Source organism: Passer domesticus, chromosome 27 (assembly GCF_036417665.1).
Source record: "Passer domesticus isolate bPasDom1 chromosome 27, bPasDom1.hap1, whole genome shotgun sequence".
In the NCBI taxonomy this organism is placed as follows: domain Eukaryota; kingdom Metazoa; phylum Chordata; class Aves; order Passeriformes; family Passeridae; genus Passer; species Passer domesticus.
In genome coordinates this window covers 2,736,908-2,748,960 of record NC_087500.1, presented here as the reverse complement: position 1 = coordinate 2,748,960, position 12,053 = coordinate 2,736,908, and the positions used below count along the sequence as shown (strand labels likewise).

At 43.0% G+C, this 12,053-nt stretch overlaps 1 protein-coding gene and 1 long non-coding RNA gene across 2 annotated transcripts in view; both read right to left on the bottom strand.

Annotated features, from left to right (window-relative positions):
- LOC135286566 (M1-specific T cell receptor alpha chain-like) overlaps positions 1-12,053 on the bottom strand; it is a 210,553-nt gene that overhangs the window by 42,537 nt on the left and 155,963 nt on the right. The window lies entirely within an intron of this gene.
- On the bottom strand, positions 5,050-10,275 carry LOC135286896 (uncharacterized). Its single transcript, XR_010350891.1, has 5 exons — positions 10,124-10,275; positions 9,725-9,912; positions 7,206-7,370; positions 6,281-6,397; positions 5,050-5,661 (listed from the first exon to the last, which is right to left on the bottom strand). It is a non-coding gene; the product is annotated as an uncharacterized LOC135286896 (long non-coding RNA).

Here is a 12,053-nt window from a genome sequence, read left to right as displayed (position 1 = left end):
ATAATATTGATAACACATGGATGGTTTAGTGTTCACTCTAAAAACAGTTTTCAGTTTGCCAGTGAGCAAAATATTCTCCCTGCTATTCAGATTTCCTTGTTGTTCACGATGCTTTCCCATGTGGCCTCTTGGAAAGAGGTTTATTCTTTCAGGATGCTTTTAATGTTCTCTGCCACAGGAGAGAGCTCTCACCATTTTGCCTTGTTCAGCAGGACAGATGTCAGATACCACACTCTGTGTGACTGTCGTGGTTTGAAAGACAGGTGTCTGCTAAGAAGGGTGGGAACCTCCCTTGGAATGGAAAAATATGGCCCCCTTAAAATTATATATTAAGTTTAAAATATATATAAAGATATTAATAAAAATATAAATTATAAATAAATCATTATAACTTTGAAATTAAGGGGCTTTCAAGCAAAAAATGTAGGAAAAGGAACAACAGTCCTTTACTAATAAACACGTGTATGACAACCCAAACAAACAGCAGGGGGCGCTCTGGCGCGAGCTCGTCTCCCTCATGAGGCGATGGCGGCTCCGGCGATGGAGCAGAGGGGAGGTGGCTCCCTTTGCAAAACTCGCGGCGAGCAGCCACTGAAATTTAAAAGAACATTATGAGGAATGGTCTCAGTGCCACTACGGGTGCTGAAATGTGCTGCAGCAGCCAGTTCCAGTCCCCCTTTGAATGGCAAAAGGAGCTGTAGCAGGAAGCTCTGCGCAGCAGATGGAAGGCAAGCAGATCCCTGGGCAAGGCAGAAATGAAGTGTATCAGGAACTCCACACTGTAGCAGGAGCTGTGGGGTGTCCTGGCTGGCCAGGGCTATGGGGTTACAGTGCAGGGAAGAATCCCGAACTGTGTCAGAGAAGTCAGCCAGGGAAAGTGCCTCAGAGGTGGCTCGGGGGCTTGGAGTTCCATACTCCCCCCTGCTCCTCACCCTGAGTGGATGGTGAGGGTCCTTTTGAGGGAGGGAGGGTGTTCATAAGGTCCCAGTCCAACAGCTCTTCTTACAAGCAAAGGCTCACACACAGTAAGGAAGAAGCAGTACAGGGCTGGGCTCCAGCAGTGGCAGTGAATTCTCACAGCAAGAAACAGATTATCCCACAATGCCAGCAGCAAGAGAGAGCTAGGAGCTGTGCCCTTGCCCCCAGGCCAAAATCTTGAGGTATCTCTGCCCTTCCCAAGAGAATGCCCCTCAGATAGATAATGCAGCCAGCTGCTCTCCTTCCCCTCTCCCTTGGCTATATCTTTTGTCTCTCTTAAGTACTGGTCCTTCTTGTCTCTTAAAAACAAATTCTGTGACAGAAAGAAACAAAATGAAAAATCCTAACCCCCAACAAAGATTCACCAAGGGGAAGTAAAAATGCATATGATGTGCTGGAGGTGAAATTTTTCCTGAAATTACTTTAAAAGTTTTATTGAGATTCTCATTGTGGGTGCTCTTGTCACCAAAACTGTGGAAAAACTGAAAACTCTCCAACAGCAATTTTCTGTTAGAGAATTAAGGCATTACTTTATTCTGGAAACCATTTCATCCACATATTGCCTGGGTGTGCAGAGAAAATCCTTCCCACATAAGGTTTTTACTAGATTTTTCACACATATATACAGTCAAAACCCATGGAAATCCATTGGTTCAATGTTAACACAGTTGTGGTGGTGCATTCTTCCCCCTACTCCTTTCCAGGCTGCAGTGTTATCTGAGAAATGCTTGTTAGACCTTGGCCTTGCAAACAGCACCTGGACTCAGCTCTTTCCAAGATTGTCAGAAATACTGTCTGCTCCCAGGAATTGCTAACAAGCTGCTGTTTTCCTTATACTCAACTTGGGAAAATATTCCTCTGGCCTGAATGGCACAACATTCCTATTTTCATACTTTCAAAGAAGCTGCTGAGCCAAACTGTGGCCAGGCTGTAACACGGCTATAACTAAAGCCCACTCTTGGGACCTATAAGCAGTGCTCCAAAGTGGGGCTGTTGAGCTCTCCTGGGCAGTGGGCTGTGAGCAGCAATCTCCCTCTGAGGGGGTCTCTCAGAGCAGCAGACCCTCGGGTTTGCTACACCTGGAGGATCAGCAAACCAAGACGTGTCCTGGGCCCACACCCTCACTCCTCCAGCCCCAGTCCTTCACCCATCAGAGATGCAAAAGTGAGTATTTCGCTGACCTCTGAGGGAAATTGTCACAGTTACCTTGCTGCACTGTTTCTGTGTGCATTTGCTATAACAAATCTGAGAGAAATACTTCTTTTTTAGGTATTTAAGTACCTCAGATATCTAAGCATTCAGGCCTGTAAGTAAGGTTAAGTTAGAAGTTTATTAAGTGCTGCTAAGTGTTGGTCTTTTGCTTTAAGTTAAACATAAGGTAAGTTTTGCTAAATATCCTTTTGTTAAGTTGCTAAGTTTGAACTGAAGTTATAAGTTAGGTTAAATGTTGTCAAGTGTTTTGAATGTTGAGGTTAAGCTATAAATAAAGTTCAAGTTAAGTTGGTATAAGTTAAATGCTTTCCCTATGTTAAATTACTAGATTTAAGGTATAAATTAAGCTAAAGAACTGTTAAGTTTGAGTGCTGCTATTAAGCTTTTAGGCCATGTTCCTTTTTATATTTGTATGGTTCCTTTTTATAGTTGTATGCAATGTCTTTTCACATGCACACAGCCCCCCGCACACACAACCCTAGGGAGTTCTCAGTGCATTTCTGTTTTGATTGCATGGATTTTGTTTGGTGCTGTTGCTTGTTTTCCCTTGTGCCTTAGCTGTCCTGTAAGCAGTAGTAACTTGTCCTGCTTTGTTGCTTAATATTAAATCTGACTTTTGCTCATAACCTTGATGGAGATTTTTTAAGCGACCTCAAGCACTCCTGTTTGTGACAAGTTTTTAGTATTTGGTTTCCTACTGGCTACTGATCCCTTGGCCTTCAATGAGGTTCTCATTCTTCATTCTCTTATCCATCTTTCCCAGACCAGGTGTCTCTGACCATGAAGTTTGGAGTTGATGTTGGTTTATGGTCATTATCTTTTGTGTATCTTCTGTGCTACACCCAGTCTCTTGAGATGTTAAGCTCCTCATGCCTGCAGCACAGAAACAATCCTTAGCAAAAAACTTCAGTTCCTTTCCCCGTGGGCAAAGATGAACAAAACCCCTGTCTGAAGGTATATAAAGAAATTTTGAACTTCTTGTCGTTTCCCACATTATGAGAAAGGTGTCACAGAAATGCAGAATTGAGGTTGGGACCTCTGGAGGTGACTGGGTGTCCCCTGCTCTAGCAGGACAGTCTGGACCTGTTTGCCAAGGACCATGACCAGGTGGTTTTTGAATATCTCCAGTGAGAGTGGCTCAACCCCTTGAGAATTTCAAAGGCTCTGTGACCACAATCAAACATAGAAACAAATAAATCTCTAGGAGATTTTTAGTACTGTCACAATGTATTGTAACAAAAAGTTCTGCTTATAATCATCCTCGGTTATTTTGATATAATGGGATCCTTTACAGGACAATATTGTATTTTCAGATGTCAGGATAATTCCACATGCAAATGAGCTTCTTTTAACAGAGGCTATATAATGTGCAGGGCGGTTTCCTTACAAACTTTCCCCACCTTGTATCAGGTGGCAGAGCTGCAGATACCGTCCACTTATGTGGAATCAACTGCACTAAGACAGTCTTACAATGGACTGCACTAAAGCTCCAAGTTGTGAGATTTCTTCTGAAAACACTTCTATTCTCCTGTTTTGTTAAGCTGCATGTCCTGCATTGCCAATGCAAAGTGAAAAGCCACTGCTCAGTGGGGACAGTCTGGGACCCTGTCATGAACTGAGGGCTTTAGGTCAATGAAACACTCTCTGCCAGAGGTGTCAGCAGAAGCAGCTTTGACACAGATTTGCCAAAGTGTGGCACCATCCAACAGCAATGCTCCCTTCTGCAGCTTTACTCCATGGATGAATCAGGGACAGGAACATGAAATTGTAATTAATTTTTAAAGATTGATGTGGAGACTGGGGGCAAGAAAGGGGCAGAGCTGTAAAAGGAAGTCCCTCCAATTGAGTCATGAGGTGCAGAAAGGACTCCCCTGCTTTCTAAACTCCTTCTAGAGGAGGTGTGGATGGATCCAATCCTAGTCCCAGACTTGATCAAGATTTTATGACTAAGGGATTATAACAGCACTTAGTCATTGACCTTTCCTTCCTGTGCATTTGATTCCACTGGTTTTGTTCTAAGGGAGTATTCTCAAAATACAAATTTGCCTGAGAGATGGGGAAAGGGGTGAAGTGCTTGAGAAAAAGGTTCTTGGTGTCATTGGAAAATCAGGATAAAAATACTGGTGAACGGCTCTCCCCGATTCATGTTATGGTGTCAGAATGCACTGAATGAGCATTTCACTGGATTTGGATTTGCCATGCAAATTTTACGGAGCTTCCGCAAGGGCTGAGGCTCTTCTCTGGGTGTCTGCAGGGCCTGAGGGTCTGAGCTGAGCAAGATCAATGCAGCACCCCTTGCTGTGTCCTGTGCAGAGGCTCTCTTGAAGGCTGCAGGAACTCAGGCAGGAGGAGCAAAGCCTTCTTTCCCCTTCAGGATGTGGTTACCTTGTGTTCTCAAAAGCAGGGGAGGGTTAATGCTGCCTGGTGGAACTGAGTCACAAATGGTGACCACAGCATCCTGCCTGTAGCTTGAGAGAGGGGCATGAGCTGGGGAAGGTGTGGGCTGAGCTGTGTTGGGTAAGAACCAAGTTGCTATGGCAACTATCACTCCATCAAACCACCCCAGATTATTTTCTGGTGGCCCCTTGCTCCTATCTCTGAGTGCAAAACAACAGCAGGGTTTCTTCTCTGCTGACAGGAGCATTTTCCTCCCTCGTGCCTTCAGCAAGGACTCTCCTCACTGAAGCTCCTGGATGTGCCAGAGGGACACTTCCCTGGACAAAGTCTGCAAAAGACAAATTCAGCTAACCAAAAAGCTTTTTTCCTGATCCCAGTGGGCTTTAGGAGAGTTGGATTTCAGCAATCTCCATCCCAGATTCAGAAGAAAAAGCACAGAAAATCCACAGCATTTTGGCCTAGTAAAACTTTATTTTTGTCACTACTACAAGAACCTAAAATTCACATGCAATACATTTGGCAGAATAAATAAAGGCTTAATCCAGAAATTGATCTGGATAAATTAAATCACTCCAGATTTTACAGAGCTCTTCTTATCTGCAAGACACATTCATTGAATCTATCTAAAACCCAAAGCTACAAATGGCAGCTACTGGGCTCGAATTGCCCCAGCAGTGCTTCTCCAGTTCCACAGGCAGAAACACAGCATGCCTGGGAAAGGTGCTTTTAAAAGGCCATCTATCTAGAGAGAGCCCTGGAGTTTCCAAAGCTGTTGAAGCAGGTTGGACACTTGTGTGCAAATGCCAGAAGAGTGGGGAGATCTGCTTAGCAGGAGGATGAGGAGAAATCCACTCTCCTCAGTTGTCAGAGGAGAGGAAGCAGCAAAAGCACTTGAAACTCTTCAGTGTAAATCAGCTGGCCAGGCAGGAGTGAACAGTGTTCAGTGTCTTCAGGGGAAGGTGCTGCCTTGTGTCCTGGGTGGTGTCTGTCAGCAGCTCTGCCCCTGCTTGTTCCACCCCCTTGTTCTGCTGGTTCACATTCTTTCCTGCTCTCCTTCGGGTTCATTCCCCATGTCTGGAAGAGCAAAGGGAGGTTTAAATTACATTTAATAAAACTGGACCTACGAACCACTGCTTGATAACTGTCAGATGAGGACAGATGCAATCATAAAAGTTTGGCTGGACAATATTTTGTTCCTCTTCAGATACTTTAATTTTAAAATTCCCCCCCTTGGTTTCTTTACTCCCACATGCTTTTATATTGGTATCCTTGCCTTTGAATCCTTATTTGTCTGGACTTTTTCTCCAGGCTTTGTGCTCTGCCACTCAATATAGTCAATGAGTTATTTCTTAGGCTGTTCAGGTAATACCAGAGTTTCTCTGGCAAACAAAATTTGGGAACCAGCCTCAAGAACTGAGATTTGAATACAGAAATACACTCTTTTCTTTGTCCTTTGGGAGTCAAGATGGACTTGTCTTAATTGCTTTTTTAGGGGGAAAACTGATTTTATTGTGTGTGGTTTGGTTATTGTTGTTGTCTTTTCCCCAGAATACTTGCAAGGGCTGTGGAATGGAATCAGGAGCAGATGAATAGGCATGATTCCTTGTGGGGCTAGGGACAGACACATGGAAAGGCAGTCACTTCTGGCATATGCTTCCAGGCTTTCCAGACACCAAGCTGTGTGCTCTCTTACCTCAGAAAAGAAACCATTTGATACTCATGAGGATATTGAAGGCAATGCCTTTTGCCAGCAGGACTCTCAAACCCAGCACAGCCATGGACAGCATGTTCACTCTCTGCTCTTCAGGGTCTGCTCAGTGACCAGAAAAGAGGGGAGAGATCATGGTCTAGGTTTTGGTGTTGTGATCTTGGCAGAAAGTGGGAAATGCACAGGTGACAGTTTCAGGGAAAGGAAGAGCAGCAAAGGAACAGGCGAGAGAGAACATGGCAGCAGCAGGGGAGCCCAGGGTCTGTCCCTGTTGCTTTTTGCTTCCTGGGGCTTGTGTGTAACTGCAGGAGCAACCTTGGAACAGCAGCTTGTGTCTGCAGAATGTGTTGTGTCCTGAGTCCTCTGCCCTGGAGAAAATACATTTCCATGCCTTTATCCCCCAGAGAGCAATGTAACTTCACTATCCTGTTTGGGTAACTCACCTTGTTGCCCAGCTGAGGGGTCTCTGCTGTTGCAAACACTCCTACTAGCCCCTTCAGCGCCTTGAATGACCTTCAGGAGTACAAAACCAATCCCACAAAATATAAAATGTGATTTAGTAAAAAACCCTCATAATATGCCCCACTTTGAACATTTTGTTGGTGTTGGATAGGCTGTTCCAGGTTGTGCTGCAGTAGATGTGCTGCTGCAGGGTGAAATACGTAGTCATAAGAAAATTCACGTTTTAATGAAATAGACTGTGTCTTGCCTCTTTCTCCCAAAGTTATTAAACAGTTGAAACCATGTCTTTCACATGCTTTGAAACATCTTTCAGCTCTCCCTGTTGAAATACCAAATATCTTTCTGATTTCTGCTGGCTGCCCAGGGCAATGCTGACAGGCAGGCGAGCACCAAGCCCCACTGGACATTGTCCCTAGAAATGTGTTACACTTGTGCCACCAAACTGTACCTGGCAGGATTGTTACCATGCTGCTGTCAAACTTGTCCATGCAGATCAGGTCTGTTGTGTTCTGTTCCTCAGAGCTGATGTTCTTGGTATGGAAAATCGTTGGCAAAGGTGTTGTTTTCACAGTGGTGCCACCATCTTGTGATGTAGTTGATTTCTCAACTAATTCTAGGATAGAATTTTTTGGACTGTATGTTAGAAACCGCATGGTTTGGGCATGATTGATTTTACTGCAGGCTTTCCTGAGTGCTGAGTGACTCACAACTCACATATACTCCAGCTGGGACTAATTTGTAACAATCCCATTTACTGTCTTTTATGTCATTATTCCTCACCATAGGACATGCAAGTAATGAAAGAAGATTGCTTAAATTCACAGCCAGCTGTCTTACAAGAAAACAATTGGTGTCAAAAAATTTAGTAGCAAACAAATCATTGTGGTACAATGATTTATTTTTTAAACAAAATACCTTTGTCTCTAGGTCAGGTCATATGTTGAGAATCAAGGATGATCTCAAAAACCAATGTCAGGACTTATCTCAAATTAGTAATCTGAATTAGAGTAAAAAACCATGGAACTCAAAAGAATCCTCCAGCAGCCTTCCTTGCCAGAAAGGGCTCAGCTTATGAAAGGCTGTCAGAAACGTCCACAAAGACTGGTGTGTCTGCTTAGACAGGAGCATCCTGGGGTGTCTCTTGGGTGCATTAGGCTTTTCATTTTGCATGGTGTCTGCCTTGCAGGTGGGTGAAGAGATCCCCCAGCTCTGACATTTTGTTCATCCCAGGGTACTGATGGAAGGTTGATCAAGGAGCTCTGATTTTACCCCCTTTCCCCATCAGCCCTATGCCACTGCAGAGGAACTGAGGTGAAAGGCAAATCGTGCTCTGCCACAATTTCAGGGATCAGCTCTCCTGACCAAACAGGCAGAACTGCACACTTGTCCACACCTACAGCAACCAGACACCCAGCAGAAATCCAGCATTTCCTTCCCAGCTGTTGTACCAGGCTTGGCCAGATCCTGTCAGTGCTGTGCATTCTGTATTCTCTGAGAAAACCTTGAAAGGCTTTTCATGTGGTCTCCTCTCCAGGCTTTCCAAACAGCCAGAATACAAACAGGCTGCTTCTCTGCAATAGCTCCCTGGGCAGGATCTTCAGCAAGCAATAATGTACCCAGTGCAATTGTAGTTGAGAGAGCAGAAGATTTGTTTTATCTGACCCCAGAAGGCTCACCCTGAGTCCCACTAGTTTGCATCACTGAATAGTACAGCCATGAATTCCTACCACTGCTTGCTTCTGGGAAAGGATTTGTGTTTTATGTTTGGAAAATTTATTTGAACAAAAAGTTGTACTTTTCCTTTGCATTCATCTTACAACGTCACAGGATGAGCTGTAATTTAATTTCAGAGTCCCTGTGCAGCTCTGAAAATATCCTGTCTTTAGCTATTAAAAGAAAATCATTGAACAGCATGGAAAGAAAAGGTCTTCCTCCACAATGCTAAATTTGCATTCCTTTGTTCCTTTTGGAACTGGAAGTGCAGAGAGATTCTTCCCAGATACACATTTATTCCCATGAAACGTATCCTACAGACATGGAGAGATATTTCGCAGCACCCAAGGCAGTCCCATATCTTTCTGGAAGGAGAGCAGGAGGCTTTAGGGATGTAACGTAACATAGGATGTTCTTGAAGTACTTTAAAAGTATGCAGACCTCTGAAAGCAAAGCAACAATTCCTGAGGGATGCACCTGATACTTTAGGATCACAGAGACCATCATAAAAAATTCCTTTGCCACCCCAACATTCACATTTCCCTAGAAAAGCTTAGGGTGACATGCACCTTTATTTTTCATCACAGAATTCCAAAGAAAGATAGGAATAATTAAGGCTTCTTATTATCCCTACTCACCACATTGATCTTTTCAGAACAAAGACAACTTGGCAGCCAATTGTCTTTCATTCCAGGAGCTCTTGGATATGAGGCACTTGTGAGAATTTAAGCCCAAGGCTATTTCACCTCCTTTCTGCTCTGTCCCCAGGGCAGTGGAATTCCTTACCTGGGGACACTGTCAGTGTGGTGCTGGTGTCAAACCAGAACTTCTCCAAGCAGGCAGTTACAGATCTGTCTCAAAACTCCTCACCACTGGGAGCTCTTCACTGAGCTCTGCATTCCTGCCCCAAGTCAGTCACTGCAAGTCCACTGGAGAATTGGACACTGGACAGTAAATTTGGGCCAGAGTGCTGCCCAAATTGGGAATAAGTTATCACACGCTAAGCAGTGCTGTGCTGGTGTTTGGGGATCATGGAATAATGGTGCTATGCAGAGTCAGCCCAGTTGTTCCTGGGAACCCTTCCTGAGCTGATCCAAGCTGAGGGTTTGGCTTGAAAGCCTGGCTGGAGAGTGAGTGCATTCAAGGGATTATTGCAGCTGAAAATTCTTTCAGTGAACCCAAGCCTTTAAATTCCCTTGTTCTCCCCCACATTAATTTTATATGAAGTTTTAGAAATATAGAAATGTCACTTACTTGGTCGAACTGTGAGAGCTGTCCCAGGTCCAGTTGCCGTCGTCACACTGCTAAGACTTATTCCAATAACTCACTCTTTCATGGTGTTCAAACTTGTCGTAAATCTAGAGATAGATCACTAGATAGTTGGCCTGATTATCCATGGGTGCAAGTTCATGAGGGGATCCAGAGGTACATTTACTTTGTAACTGAAAAGGGAAATAAATTATTTGATTAGTTCAGTGTTTTCAGTTAGCTTGATTGCGTATAGAATTTTCAACTTCTCCCTTTCTTCCACCTTTTAGAACCTTCATGAGCTCTTTTATGTGTCCAGGATAAAAGGAAATATATAATGGATGTTCTACTTCTCTTCTTAAACATTGCAGTCACTCATCTCCTTTCTTTCCCCAAATATCTCACCTTTATTCCTTCTTTGGGTTTTTATACTGGTCCTTATGCTCTTTGTATCGTTGTGGCTCCCCCAGCCCCCCATACACAGTGAGGTATTTCATAGCAAAAACTGTCTCTGTTCCACTACACAGAATTTTGGATTATACAGGCAGTCACATGACTTCAGTGGTTTGAGATCCACCACACCACATGAAAAAACACCATATGGCTTTCAAGGAAGAATCTAAAATAGTATCTGAAATCTTGAGTTGTAAATGAGAACTTGGGGATTACATGACACCTCTGAAAAGTCTGATGGAGTTAAAGTGAATAGAAAGCAGGAAAATTATCAGTACTTTTTTTGTTATTTCAAAGCACTTCTGATAATTCTTCTGACTTGCTGAAAGCTGTCCCCTTTTTTGTCTCTGTTGCAGTGCTCAGAGGCAGGAGGAATGCCCTCTGGTCTCTTAGAATTGGTGCCTGGGGATCATTTAGTACCTTAGAAAGTCTTCATGGTGTTTTAGGTAAGAGGTGAAAGCAGGTAAAGTGATTGTATTTTGTTGTGTAGAGGCACTGAAACCTTGGGAGTGAGGATCAAAGAGTGAAGGGTCTTGTTCTTCCTGCATCTGCTCCTGGCCATTGTTGGATCTGAAATTAAAAGGATCTTTGTTCTTACCAAAATCTTCCTCTGTGCTATGAAACAAAGAGAAGAACACAAATATGAACTTAAATATAAATATCTAATGGCAGAAGCTTCCTGCCCACTTGTTCAACTGGAGCTGGTTATCAAACGCCTAAAATGACCTGTCTGTAAGAGCCAAGGTCTCAGGTTGAATGGTGAGGAAATTGGTCTTGGAAAAATAGGAGAGGTTTTCTGATGTTTGAGTAATTCTGGGAATCAAATTTTTGTATGTGCACCCAGTTGTCTGAGGAAACTGAGACAAGGTATAGCCACCGTGTTTCCCCCTTCAAGAGAAGGGAGGGAGACAGTTTGTGTGTGGTGGTTCAGTTGTTTTCAGTCACTGTGGTACGTAGTTCACACTGTGCTAGACAGTTCTACAAAAACATTTGGGGGTTTTTCAGTGCCAGGTGATGTCTCCTCTTTCATGTCTTTGTGGTACTGCCTTTTGTTTTGCTGTCCCTCTACACTGCTCTACTTCTAAACACTCTTGCAGAGGATTCCTAAAACAAAAATATCATTATCATCCTTGCTTTTTATTTTTTTGTCAGATTGAGTAGTTAGCATTAATGTCATGAAATATTGCCCTGATTTGTATCTGGAGAGAAGTCACTCAAGCTTAATAACTTTATATCAATTTTCCTTCTGTATTCCCTACGCCCTTCTGGACCTTCAAGCACATCTGTCATTAAAGTTGATTTGCATGCCAAAAAAAAAAATCTGTGAATGTTTAGAAATTGTTCAGAAGATATTTTGTTTCAGCTGATGGGGCTTTCCCTGACTCTCTTTTCATTAATGACCTAAAGATGCTTATTTACTCAGCTATTTAATTTTTAGTATTCCTTACATGAGTTCCATTTTATAAGGGTCATATGAGTTTGTCCCAATTAGATAATAATTTTTTCCCCTTAAAATTTTTTTAATCTTGTGAACTGATTATTTGACCCCTGAGTTGGCCATTGTTTGGAGTTTTGATTAATTTGTATGTTCTTTTCAATGAGTTTCTAGGTGGGGAACATCTGGTTATAGTTGACTGAAGTTGGCTTTTAATTTAAATTTATCTTGGTTTAATAATTTTTAATAAAGATACTCTGGAATTCTGGAGCATTTTCTTAATCCTCAGATGCAGTTCTAAGTCACAAATGGCATGATTTCATCCTGTTTGCATTGTTCATGTCCCCAAGGACATATAGGTGTATTTCTCATTTTTAATCAATGATTATAGCATCAAGGCTACTATTTCCCATTGGTAACAGGGATATGCTCATCTGCTGTTCCCTT